The sequence below is a fragment of the Mus caroli genome, unplaced genomic scaffold (assembly GCF_978045245.1).
Source record: "Mus caroli unplaced genomic scaffold, Mus_caroli_1 scaffold_5, whole genome shotgun sequence".
Classification (NCBI taxonomy): domain Eukaryota; kingdom Metazoa; phylum Chordata; class Mammalia; order Rodentia; family Muridae; genus Mus; species Mus caroli.
Window position 1 is genome coordinate 35,337,931 of NW_028227260.1, and position 11,308 is coordinate 35,349,238.

At 37.1% G+C, this 11,308-nt stretch overlaps 1 long non-coding RNA gene across 1 annotated transcript; it reads right to left on the reverse strand.

Moving 5' to 3' along the window:
* Nucleotides 1-1,211: 1,211 nt before the first annotated feature.
* LOC147004559 (uncharacterized) lies at nucleotides 1,212-2,798 on the reverse strand. The gene is made up of 3 exons (XR_015047079.1): nucleotides 2,716-2,798; nucleotides 1,692-1,746; nucleotides 1,212-1,280 (listed from the first exon to the last, which is right to left on the reverse strand). It is a non-coding gene; the product is annotated as an uncharacterized LOC147004559 (long non-coding RNA).
* Nucleotides 2,799-11,308: the final 8,510 nt, after the last annotated feature.

Below are 11,308 nucleotides of genomic sequence, written 5' to 3' on the forward strand. Positions count from 1 at the left end.
AAGGCACAGGCATTGTAAAGCTTCCCTAAGATACATTCTGGAAACAGCTCAGGAAACAATAGCAGCTACTGACAAATTAAATTGGATGAAATTAAAAATATTTGCAGAGCAATAGAAACAACAATGTGACAAGAAACAGGACGGGAATATTATTTTCTAGCTATAAACATTTTATAGAGAATTCATATACACTTTAAAGAACCTAAAATATTCAGTATCAAATATAGAAGCTGCCACACTGGTAAATAACAAATTAACTAAACTTGGCTCGAGAGAAGAAATATAAATAGTTAATAAATGTACTCATAAATGCTTAACTTCCTTAGCCCTAATAAAACTGATAATCAAAAGTACATTTGTGATGCTAAATAACAAAAAATGCTAGTGATGATGTGGGAGAAAGGAACTCTTATATAATGCTGGTGAAAATATGGAAATCCTTATTGAGGCTCCTGTAGAAAAGGAAATCTAGAAGTATTTTACTCTCCAGGCATAGCATCCTAAGAAATCTAAAAGAACACACCATAGAAATACTTGCACATTCACTTTTCTGATGTTGCTTTTTACAATAATCCAGGAGTGAATTCATCCTAGAACTCTATCAACTGTGAACAGATTCTAGAAGTAAGGTGTATGCATGCACTGGAGTTAAGACCAAGTGGGAAAGAGAAACAAAATGGTGGCATTTGTAGGAAAATACATAGGAGTAAGAACCAGCCTGGTGTGGTGGCTCACGCCTTTAATCCCAGCACTCGGGAGGCAGAGGCAGGCAGATTTCTGAGTTTGAGGCCAGCCTGGTCTACAAAGTGAGTTCCAGGACAGCCAGGGCTATACAGAGAAACCCTGTCTCAAAAAAAAAAAAAAAAAAAAAAAAAAAAAAAAAAAAAAGAACAACAACAACGAGAAAGAATCATCAGGTTACTCAAAAATCCTCCAGATTTAGGAGATAAATATTACATACTTTCTCTAAGGAAAAACTTAGATTTAATATATATTCATACTTACACAAAAATATGCAATAAGAGCAACATAGAGTCTGTTTGAAGTAAGGAGAATAATGAAGGAGTGGGCACTGATAGAGAACAGGAGCAAAGGAGCAGAAAGTACATACTGGAAATGTAATACTATAACAACACAATGTATAATTTTTTAAAAGGATGAACCCACAGCAACTTGAAAAAAATTCTTACCAATCCTCTTCAAATGTTTCAGGCTTATATGGCAGAATGGGACTATGGAGAAATGACAACTAAATTCAGCCAAGTCTTGTGAATGGCGTTCTGAAATACAAAGGGAATCGATTAGAATAACATATATGCAGCACTAATTGGAGTCAGTGGAGTATCAAAAGAAAAAAAAAAAGACATGCAGACAAAGTTTGGAAGAGGACATGCTAGAGAGGGAATGTGGGAAGAATTGGAGAGAAGAAATGTGGGGTGAATATGATCATATTTCATTGCATCCATATATAAAATTCTCCATAGGGAAAATTTATAATAAAATAAAAAACACTGAAAAATTAAAATGAAATCTATAATAAGTTGTACTTCAATGCTAATCTCCTAGATTTGGTATTTGTAAAATGTCCATAGTAGAGATATCTGAGAGAACATATTTTAGAACCCTAAAATTATTTTTTAAAGCTTTAAAGATAAAAGTCAGTCATGGAAGAAAATACCTGCAACACTTACTCTCAGAATGCAGAGATAAAAGATCACAAAGTTGATGACCAGTCACAGCAGGGCACTGAAAAAAATTCAAAATGCCTTGGAAATGAAATCACACTTATCTCCAACAGGTAAATGAACAGATATTTGTACTAGACACAAAAGTATTTTAAAATATAAATTAAATAAACTAAAAGGGAAATGAATAAATTATCTCCACTGGTCACTTTTCTACTATTTTAAAAAGCATGTCATATAAAACTAGTAAGACTAAGAGGCAAAGGAAGAAAAAAATTGTTTTTTGTTTTTGTTTCTTACTTTGTCTTTGTGATAAGGCTTCACCATGTACCCATACTGACTCAATGGAAAAAAAATAGTGGATTTGTGAGTTTTTAATTTGTTTCTTGGTTAGTTTTTCCTCTTGGAGGAAAGAGTTTATTTTAATTTACAAGTTAATCAAGGCAGGAACACAAGGTCTTACCATAAACCCAGGCTGATGAAAAGCATTAAAAAAATTAAAAAAAAAAAAAGGTGTTCTGTATTTAAAAAAAAAATTGGTGTTCTGTAGGTTTTGGTTTTATTTATTTATTTGGGTGCGGTTTTTCTTTTTCTCCCCCTCCACCACCACCAGGCCCCCTAAGGCTTCACTGTGGAAATAGACTCAAGTAAAAGATGAAAAAAATAGTTTTTTTGTTTTTTTTGTTTGTTTTTGAGACAAGGCCTAACTCTCTACCCAGGCTGTGACAAAACGCGAAATCCACTTGCTTCAGCCTCCAGTACACCATCACACCTGGACTAAAATAAATCTTTGAAGAAGAGGTGAAACGATGTGTGGAATATTTTAAATAGAGAATGTGAAGAGATTGGTCACAAAATGAAGTGACACACACCTCAGGAACCAATACCTCTACACAGTAACACAAAATTGACCTTCGAGCATCCAAGGCGGAACCCGTAAAAACCCGTAAGATTGATAAGTCCCAAAACCCCGTGTCTATGTCCTTCATCCCAAATAAGTTCAATTTAAAAAGAAATGTCTGTCATTTACCTCAGTGAGAGGGTCGGGAGAATCTTCTGACTTTTCCGGCACCTTTGTCGCACGGCAGCAGCTTATTTCTAGTCAAGAGATCCTCAAAAGCGGAGAGTGAGAAAGCACGCGCAAGCGCAAGGGCGCGGGTCCTCAAAAGCCCCTCTGAGGACCCCAAGGGTTCCTTTTCAAACTTAGCGCTCTGACTGGGGGATTCCTATTGGCTTAGCTTGGGTCAGCTGACCTCTCTCCACCTCAGCTCCGTGCGGTTCTCCAGGCTACGAGGCCCTGTCCTGACTGGCAAATCACGTTTAGGTACCTACGCATCTGCCTACATCTTTTTTCAAGAAAAGTTACGTGGAATATATGAGTATGACTTAAGCACTGCCTGACTTTCTCCCAAGCGAGATTTCAAACTCTGAGAACTAAGGTCACATCTAGGGGACAAAAGAGCAGAAGTTTTTAGCTGGTGGTGGCTCACGCCATTAATCCCAGCACTGGGGAGGCAGAGGCAGGAGGATTTCTGAGTTCGAGGCCAGTCTGGTCTACAGCGTGAGCTCCAGGACAGCCAGGGCTACACAGAGAAACCCTGTCTCAAAAACAAAAATTAAAAAATAAAAAAAATAGAGAGACAGAGAGAATGAGAATACGTTTTTGACTTAAAAACCAGGCCATTGAAGGAGAGATGGTTCAGAACACTAGTTCGTGGGAACTCAGTGCCTTCTTCGTTCCTGGGAACTCAGTGCCTTCATCTGACCTCCATGAACACCAGGCAAAACACTCATATATGTAAAATAAATATGTCTAAAAAGTTTTAAAACACAGACAAAAAAGTTATCCTTAATTCTAAAATTTTGGCAAATGGTTTTTATTTACACCATTTTTTCATGGCTGGAAACACAGTCATTTTATTTATCTTAAATTTGTTAATATAGTCAAACAAAACGGGGTGTTTTATTATACTATGTGTTGATAGATTCAATTTGCTAATGTTTTATTGAGGAGTTTTACAACTATGTACAAAAACACTTCCTTTTTCTTTCTTTTTTTTTCTGACAGTGTTGTCTGGGTTGGCACAGACAGTCTTGGTGTCAAAATAAAATAGAAAGTGGATCATATTTATATCCTTGAAAATGTTATGCAAAGTAGATTTATTTCATCTTTAAATTTTGTTGGAATTCACCCACGTTTATTACTATGAACCCAGAAATTATCACTATTGCTTTGAACAGCTTTTAAACTATTATTATCTTTAATTGCTTGAAATCTAATAAAAATTTCCATTCTTTCATGGTTATTGATTGTATCTTTCAAAGAATTGTCAGGTGTGTCTAGTTTTCACATGAAACCACTATTAATAACAAAACCACTGTTAAAATAACCAACATCTTATAAAGTACATTTGAGAACATATTTGACATTATTGATAGGAAATATATAAATATATCATACAACAAAATAAGGAGGCAATGAGTAGTTTAAAAGGGCCAAACTTGAAAGGATATTTCTTCAAAGACAATGAAAAAGCATATCATGTGCTCAATATTTGTAACTATCAGGGAAATGCAAATGAAAATGACAAAGAACCCAAAGTCTTCACATTCATTGATGACTATTACCCTTTCCTAAGAGTGGGACTTTAAAATTACATATTCACCCTGGATCAACTTGTGTCATTTAATAAAGAAATATATTTAGGAAATACATATACTCATATAACAAAATCTAATTTAAAAATGACTGTTGAATTTTGAAGGCCGCAAAGAGAGGCATATGGAACAATTTGGAAGAAGGAAACGAAATGAGAAAATGATATAATTATAATTTCACAAATACAATAAATAATAAATAAACTTTACTTTCTTATATATCTAGTAATTTCATATGTACATCCTCAAAGGTATTGGAAGAAGAAACTTGAACAAGTATTTGCAAGGCAATAGGCATGTCAATATTATTCATAATAATACAAACATGGAACTAAGTCAATTTTCACTGTACATATGAGTGGATAAGCAAACAATGACATGTTCTATTAGGAGAATGCTGTTTGTTCTAAAATGGAGTGACAGCATAGTAAATACAAAATGAATAAAACTTGAAATTTTGTGCTAGAGAAATAATATGACACAAAAATACAAATGCACTGTTCCATTCATAGGATATAGTTAAAATAGTAAATTAATTGATATAGAATCATAGTCACTAGAATTTTAGCAGACAGGAGAATGTGAAATTGATGGTCAATGGCAAAGCAACACTTGGAAATGAAAAAAAAAAAAAGCTGTGAAGGTTGATTTTTACTCACTTTTCATAATAATATAAATTCTTTTAGTGCCACTGAACTGTAAATTAAAAATGGATGACATTATAAATTTTATGTAATGATATCTTTACTATGCTAGAAAAAGGTGTAGTACTCTCCAACTCAGGTCTCAGTACAAAATTTTCGCTGAAGAAATGATATATCACTTGAGGAAAGGAGGGAACTAGAATGATGGGAGGAAAAAAGACAGAAGCACCCCAATTGTAGGTAAGGCTTTGCATTCATTTTTATTTTAATTCAGCTGTGGGGGCCCACACTTACCCCTACATAGCATTTCTTGGATACAGCCAAGGCTCTTCTGTCCTCCTTTGGAAGGCTACCTAGACTGATAGGGTACAGTCATTTTGATTTTTGAATGGAGCTTTAAGGGATCTATGGTTCCCTTTGTCATAACATTCCTTCTTCCTCATTCTAGCAAGAAAGTGAGCAGAAAAATAATTAAGCACTCATTGTACTATGTGTCCTTCTAGCCCTGTCACTAAACATCTATGTTTATAATGACAGATAAGACCTCAAGGGACACTTAATTAGCCATCATTTACCACTTGGGTGAGAACATTCTCTGCTGAATTCCTGGGGAGCCACCACACATCTCCTAACCTATGTTAATAGTGTCATGCTGCCCTGTTTCAGAACAGGGTCCTGATCAACATCTCATCTCCAACATAAAAGCTATCCAGTACAGAAATAGACGACAGAATTTGAAAGAGAGTACAATGAGAGTACATGGAAGAGATGGCAAGATAAAAAAAAACTATATTTCAATTTCAGAATATCAAAATATATTTTCAAATCCCATCATAAACTATACCGTGTACATTGCTTTATTCTACCTTTAAAGTTTGTCTGCTGTGGTATCATAGATTCTGACAGAATATACACAAAGGACTATCTGGTGTTTCTGAGACTGTTGACTGTGGAAAAAACTATCTTGAAAATAGATTTATGAGAAAATATGTGGAGGAATTTTAGGTTTATGGTGAAAAGATTCCCACCTCCAGATCCTCTTGACTTAGCCTACAGAGAGGAAGATGATAGGTATCTCAACCATCCCCACCCGAAAAGTTTTCTCTGTCAAGAGTTCCTGCTGGGAGTCACATGGACATGTTTTTCCTACAAGCAGGATCAGTTGCTGCACCTTCATGCCTCTCCCATTTGTAAACTCTCTTTTATTGGATGCTTACTAGTATGATGATGTTGGGTGGCATTTCCCCTAATTTCCTACTAGGCTTCATTTTAAGTAATCTCTCTCTCTCTCTCTCTCTCTCTCTCTCTCTCTCTCTCTCTCTCTCTCTCTCTCTCTCTCTCTCTCTCTCTCTCTCTCTCTCTCTGTGTGTGTGTAAAGAGGTAGAAAGAATAGAAGAACCAGAGGAGATGAGGACACATGAAATCAAAGCCTTCAAAAATCGATAATATCAATATCAATGCACATATGAACTTACGGAGACTGGGACAATATACAAAGATACTGCACAGTCTGGACCAGGTCCCCTGTGTATATATTATGACTTTCAGTTTAGTGTTTTTTAAAGGATTCCTGAGTGTGTGACCAAGTGGTTCACTGGTTCTTATGCCTTTTCTCAAACGATTTTCTTTCTGTTTACTTGCTTTATCCAATTCCAATATGTTAGGATTTCTTTTATCTTATTTTATTATCCTTTAGAAGCCTGTTTGGCTTGTAAAGGGAGACAGAAAGGGATCTGGATGGGAGGGAAGGTAGGGAAGGATATGTAAGGAGGTGAAGGAGGGAAAAACAGAATATACTATTTGAAATAAGAAATTTATTTTCAAGGAAAGAGAAAACAATTCAAAAGAATTTGTGTGTGTGTGTGTGTGTGTGTGTGTGTGTGTGTGTGTAAAATAAAATTAGAACACGTCATTCTCTAGCCTCCATACAGCCACTACAGTGGTGAACTCACTGAAACTATAGCTGACTGCACACAGTCCAGCAGTCAGCCATCAGTCAGTCCAGAGCAGAGGATGAGTTCATGGAGCCTCCACTCTATTTCTGTTTTATTTTTTTTTTGGGGGGGGGGTTTCGAGACAGGGTTTTTCTCTATAGTCCTGGCTGTCCTGGAACTCATTTTGTAGACCAGGCTGGCCTCGAACTCAGAAATCTGCCTGCCTCTGCCTCCCGAGTGCTGGGATTAAAGGCGTGCGCCACCACGCCCAGCTTCTGCTCTATTTCTGAAGTGCAGGTGATTTGGGCAAAAGAGAATTATTGTCTTCAGTTGTTTACCCACTGCTGAACCCACAAGACTCCTCTGCAAACCTTTAAAGCCATGACCCTCAGATGATTCAGACTGATTTCAAGAGTTCACAGAATGAAATAGTCATGGATATGAAAATGAGATCAGGGCAAGGAAGGGAGGAGAGAGGAGCTGGGGAGAAAGTGGTTACTATGATTGCTTACATGTGTGGTACTGCTAAAAGCTTAATTCATGAAAGATTTTAAGGGTAAATAGCCATAAATGAAGACAGTCCATGTCAATCTCAGGTCTTAAGTACACACACACACACACACACAGAGGTCTCAAGTACACACACACACAAATACATACACACACACAGGGTCCAAGTACACACACACACACACACAAATACACACACAGGTCTCAAGTACACACACACACACACACAGAGAGAGAGAGAGAGAGAGAGAGAGAGAGAGAGAGAGAGAGAGAGAGAGAGAGAGAGAGAGCATAATGAAAGCCCCTAAAAGGAACTGTGTTAAACAACTGATCTATGAGTGGTCAGGGATCAGCACGAATGCAAAAGTTAATAAAGATGAGATGATCCACTGTAAATCTTCAGTTGGAACACTCCAACCTAGAAATAAGCATCTCTATGTGATAGACCCTTTAGAAAATATTTTGCCCATTGTATTTTATTCTTTTCTTTCTGCTATCCATTTATATCATCTAAAATGTACATTTTTTCTTTTTTCAAATTTATTTATTTTTAATTTGTTTTCTACACCCCATATTACATTCCCTGCCCCTCATCCACCCTCTGACTGCCCTACATCACATACATCCACCCCACTCCACCACATCTCCGCATGGATGCCCCTAGCCTACCCCACCTGACCTCTACATTCCCTGGGGCCTACAGGCTCTTGAGGGTTAGGTGCATCATCTCTGAGTGGACACAAAACCAGAAGTCCTCTACTGTATGGGTGTTGGGGGCCTCATATTATCTGTGTGTTTGGTGGTCCAGTGCTTGGGAGATCTCAGGGTTCCAGATTAATTGAGACTGAGTGTCCTCCTGCAGGGTCGCCCTTCTACTCAGCTTCTTTCAGTCTTCTCTAATTCAACAACAGGGTTAGGCCGCTTCTGTCCATTGGTTGGGTGCAAATAACTGCATCTGACTCTTTCAGCTGCTTGTTGGGTCTTCTTAATGGCAGTCATGATAGGCCCCTTTTTGTTAGCACTCCATAGCCTCAGTAAGAGTGTCTGGCATTTTAAACCTTCTAGTTTTTATTTCAGTCTTTACATTTACCTAGTTTTGTTCACACATATCTTCTGATTCATGCAGTCTTTTCCTCTTTCCCTTCCTCTTTCTTTTTTTTTTTTTAAAGATTTATTTATTTATTATATGTAAGTACACTGTAGCTGTCTTCAGACACTCCAGAAGAGGTCGCCAGATCTTGTTACGGATGGTTATTAGCCACCATGTGGTTGCTGGGAATTGAACTCTGGACCTTCCGAAGAGCAGTCGGGTGCTCTTACCCACTGAGCCATCTCACCAGCCCCTCCCCTCCTCTTTCTAACATGCTTCCATTTTCTTCTACACTTTCCTTTCCCTTATTCAGCATTGCTTCTTCTTAGGTTCCTCCACCCACCTAATTAACTTCATTCATTTACTATTTCCACTTTGACCCACATTCAGTTTTAACTTTATGGCTCACCGCGCACTAGTTTTTTTACTTTCTGCTATATTCTCATTTGAGCTGTGGTAGTTAGATTTAATCAACTTCCTGTCTATTGCAGTCATGGTCTGTATTGGTGTTACAGCTGTTATAGTGGTTATTTCTGTCCTCTGGACAGTAATGAAGATTTAGCCTGCAAGAGGAAGCTCTTCAGTAACATTTCCAAATAAAACTAGAAGAAATACCAATAGCAAGTGATGTAGAAATGAGAGCACAGAAGCACAATTACTATGAAAACCTGGAAATGATCATAACCCCTAAAATGTAACTGCTGAAACTTGAGACAGTGAAGTGACTGGAAAGCTGCACTGAGAATTCAAACTCTGTACAAAATAAGATTTAGTTGTTTCAAATAAGGTACAAAGTAGCAGGTGAAGGAATGTAGCTAAGGAAATAGAGATGCAAACTAGAAACATAAATGAGAACATCAGCAAGAAACTGAATTTGAAAACAAAGAATAAAAATATTAGAACTAAAAAAATCAAACAAGTAGCCAGTGAAAAAGTTCACCAGCAAACTGCACCACTTAATCTAATGAATATTGGGGCTGGAATAAAGATTCAAGGAAACTCTCCAATTAAACATTACTATCATACAAAGAAATAAATAATAATGTGAAACTCTGAGAAAACTTAGCTCAGGTTAGGACTTGCTCACAGCATGCTCACAGCCTTCAGCAAAATTATTATGATCAAACTAGTTTCCTATCAGTGCCAAGAGGAGCTTCAGGATACAGAAATCAATAGATGTAATTCAGTCCTTAGACATATTTAGAGGAGAGATTGAAGGATTATATGAAAAATGAAACAGTGGAAAAAAGTATGCTTGCTTTAAAAGGTCACATTCCCCAAAATGGAAGGATACACAGAAAAGGGCTTGAGAAAAGCTAGCGTTCTGCTTGTGACAGCAGTCCTGAAGTGTCTCAGAGCACACCTTAACATAAAATGGTTCTACATAACAAACTTGTAAAGCACATTATACTGAACTGTGAAAGCAGAAACCATTTTATCTAAAGTCAATGGATAAGAGACTAGGATCAGCTCTCTAAACCCCTGTATTCTGCTTGAAGGTTTTGCCTACAGCAGTAATGCAAGATGAGGAAGTAAATGGGCTATAAACATAAAGGAGAAGGTTAAATAATCTCTCTATGGGTAAATGATAAGCTACTACAGTTAAGAAGAGTACCAACAGTTGAGCACAAGCACTAAGGTGTGCTTTAACACTTTCACCAAGAAAAGCAGTATGCACAGCAACATAAAATTCTGTCCAGTTCATATTCACCAGAAACTTTGGTACTGAGAAATTAAGCAGAAAAGCAATCCCACGCAGTGTTTTCAAAAACTTAAAACACTTATAAAGAATCCAAACTAAGGGAGCTAAGTACTTGAACAGTGTAAACTTTAAAACACTGAAGAAACTCAAAAAGACATTGGCAGAGTGAAAGGCTTCCCACTACATAGAACAGCAAAACGACCATGTTACTGAAAGTTACCTACAGAAGCAATGCAATGCCTTGCAAAATCCCAATTATATTTAGCTCAAAGGAACACAACGGCTCAAAATAAGGAGACAACAACAAAAGACTGTAGGGAGCCAAGTCATCCCCCTGCAAAGGCAATGCTCGAGCAACCACAGCACCTGCTCTCAGGCTGCAGAGCCATAGAAACAAAAATGAATGTTATTACAAGAGACAGAGCTATGTGGACCCCCGTCAATAGAATAGATGACTCAGAAATAAAAATATACAGACACGGCCACTTATGTTTTTTAAATATGCCAAAAAAATTATATTGAAGAAAACTGTTTCAACAAACAGAGCTGGTTAAAGTGGATAAAGAAGCCTAGATGGACATCCATTCCAACCTCTCCCGGAATCTTCACCAAAAGTATTCAAAATAGATCAAAGACCCTAATGCAGGATGAGATGTACTGAAACCTCTGTAACACTACATGAGGGAAAAGTTTAAGATATCAGCATATTAAGCCTTTCTAAACCGGGACCCTTGGTGTCTAATCAGCTCAGAAAATAGCATGAACTGACAGATTGGAAAAACCAAAACAAATCAAAGCAACAATAAATAAATAAATAAATAAATAAATAAATAAATAAATTAATTAATTAATTAATTAATACTGTACTAAGGTATTCCATATCTACACAGTTCAGTCCTTACTGTTCTAAAGGACCAAGTCATAAAATCCATCCTACCACGTTAATGTAGGTTGAGGTAGAACTTCAATACCTCGTGCCACAGTCGTTGAAGTGTCACCAAGTCCTTCTCAGGAATATAAATTCGTGAAGGCTATATGGAGAACCTTAAACGGGCAGTAGGAAAGGATTAGTCCCATGAGTGAAG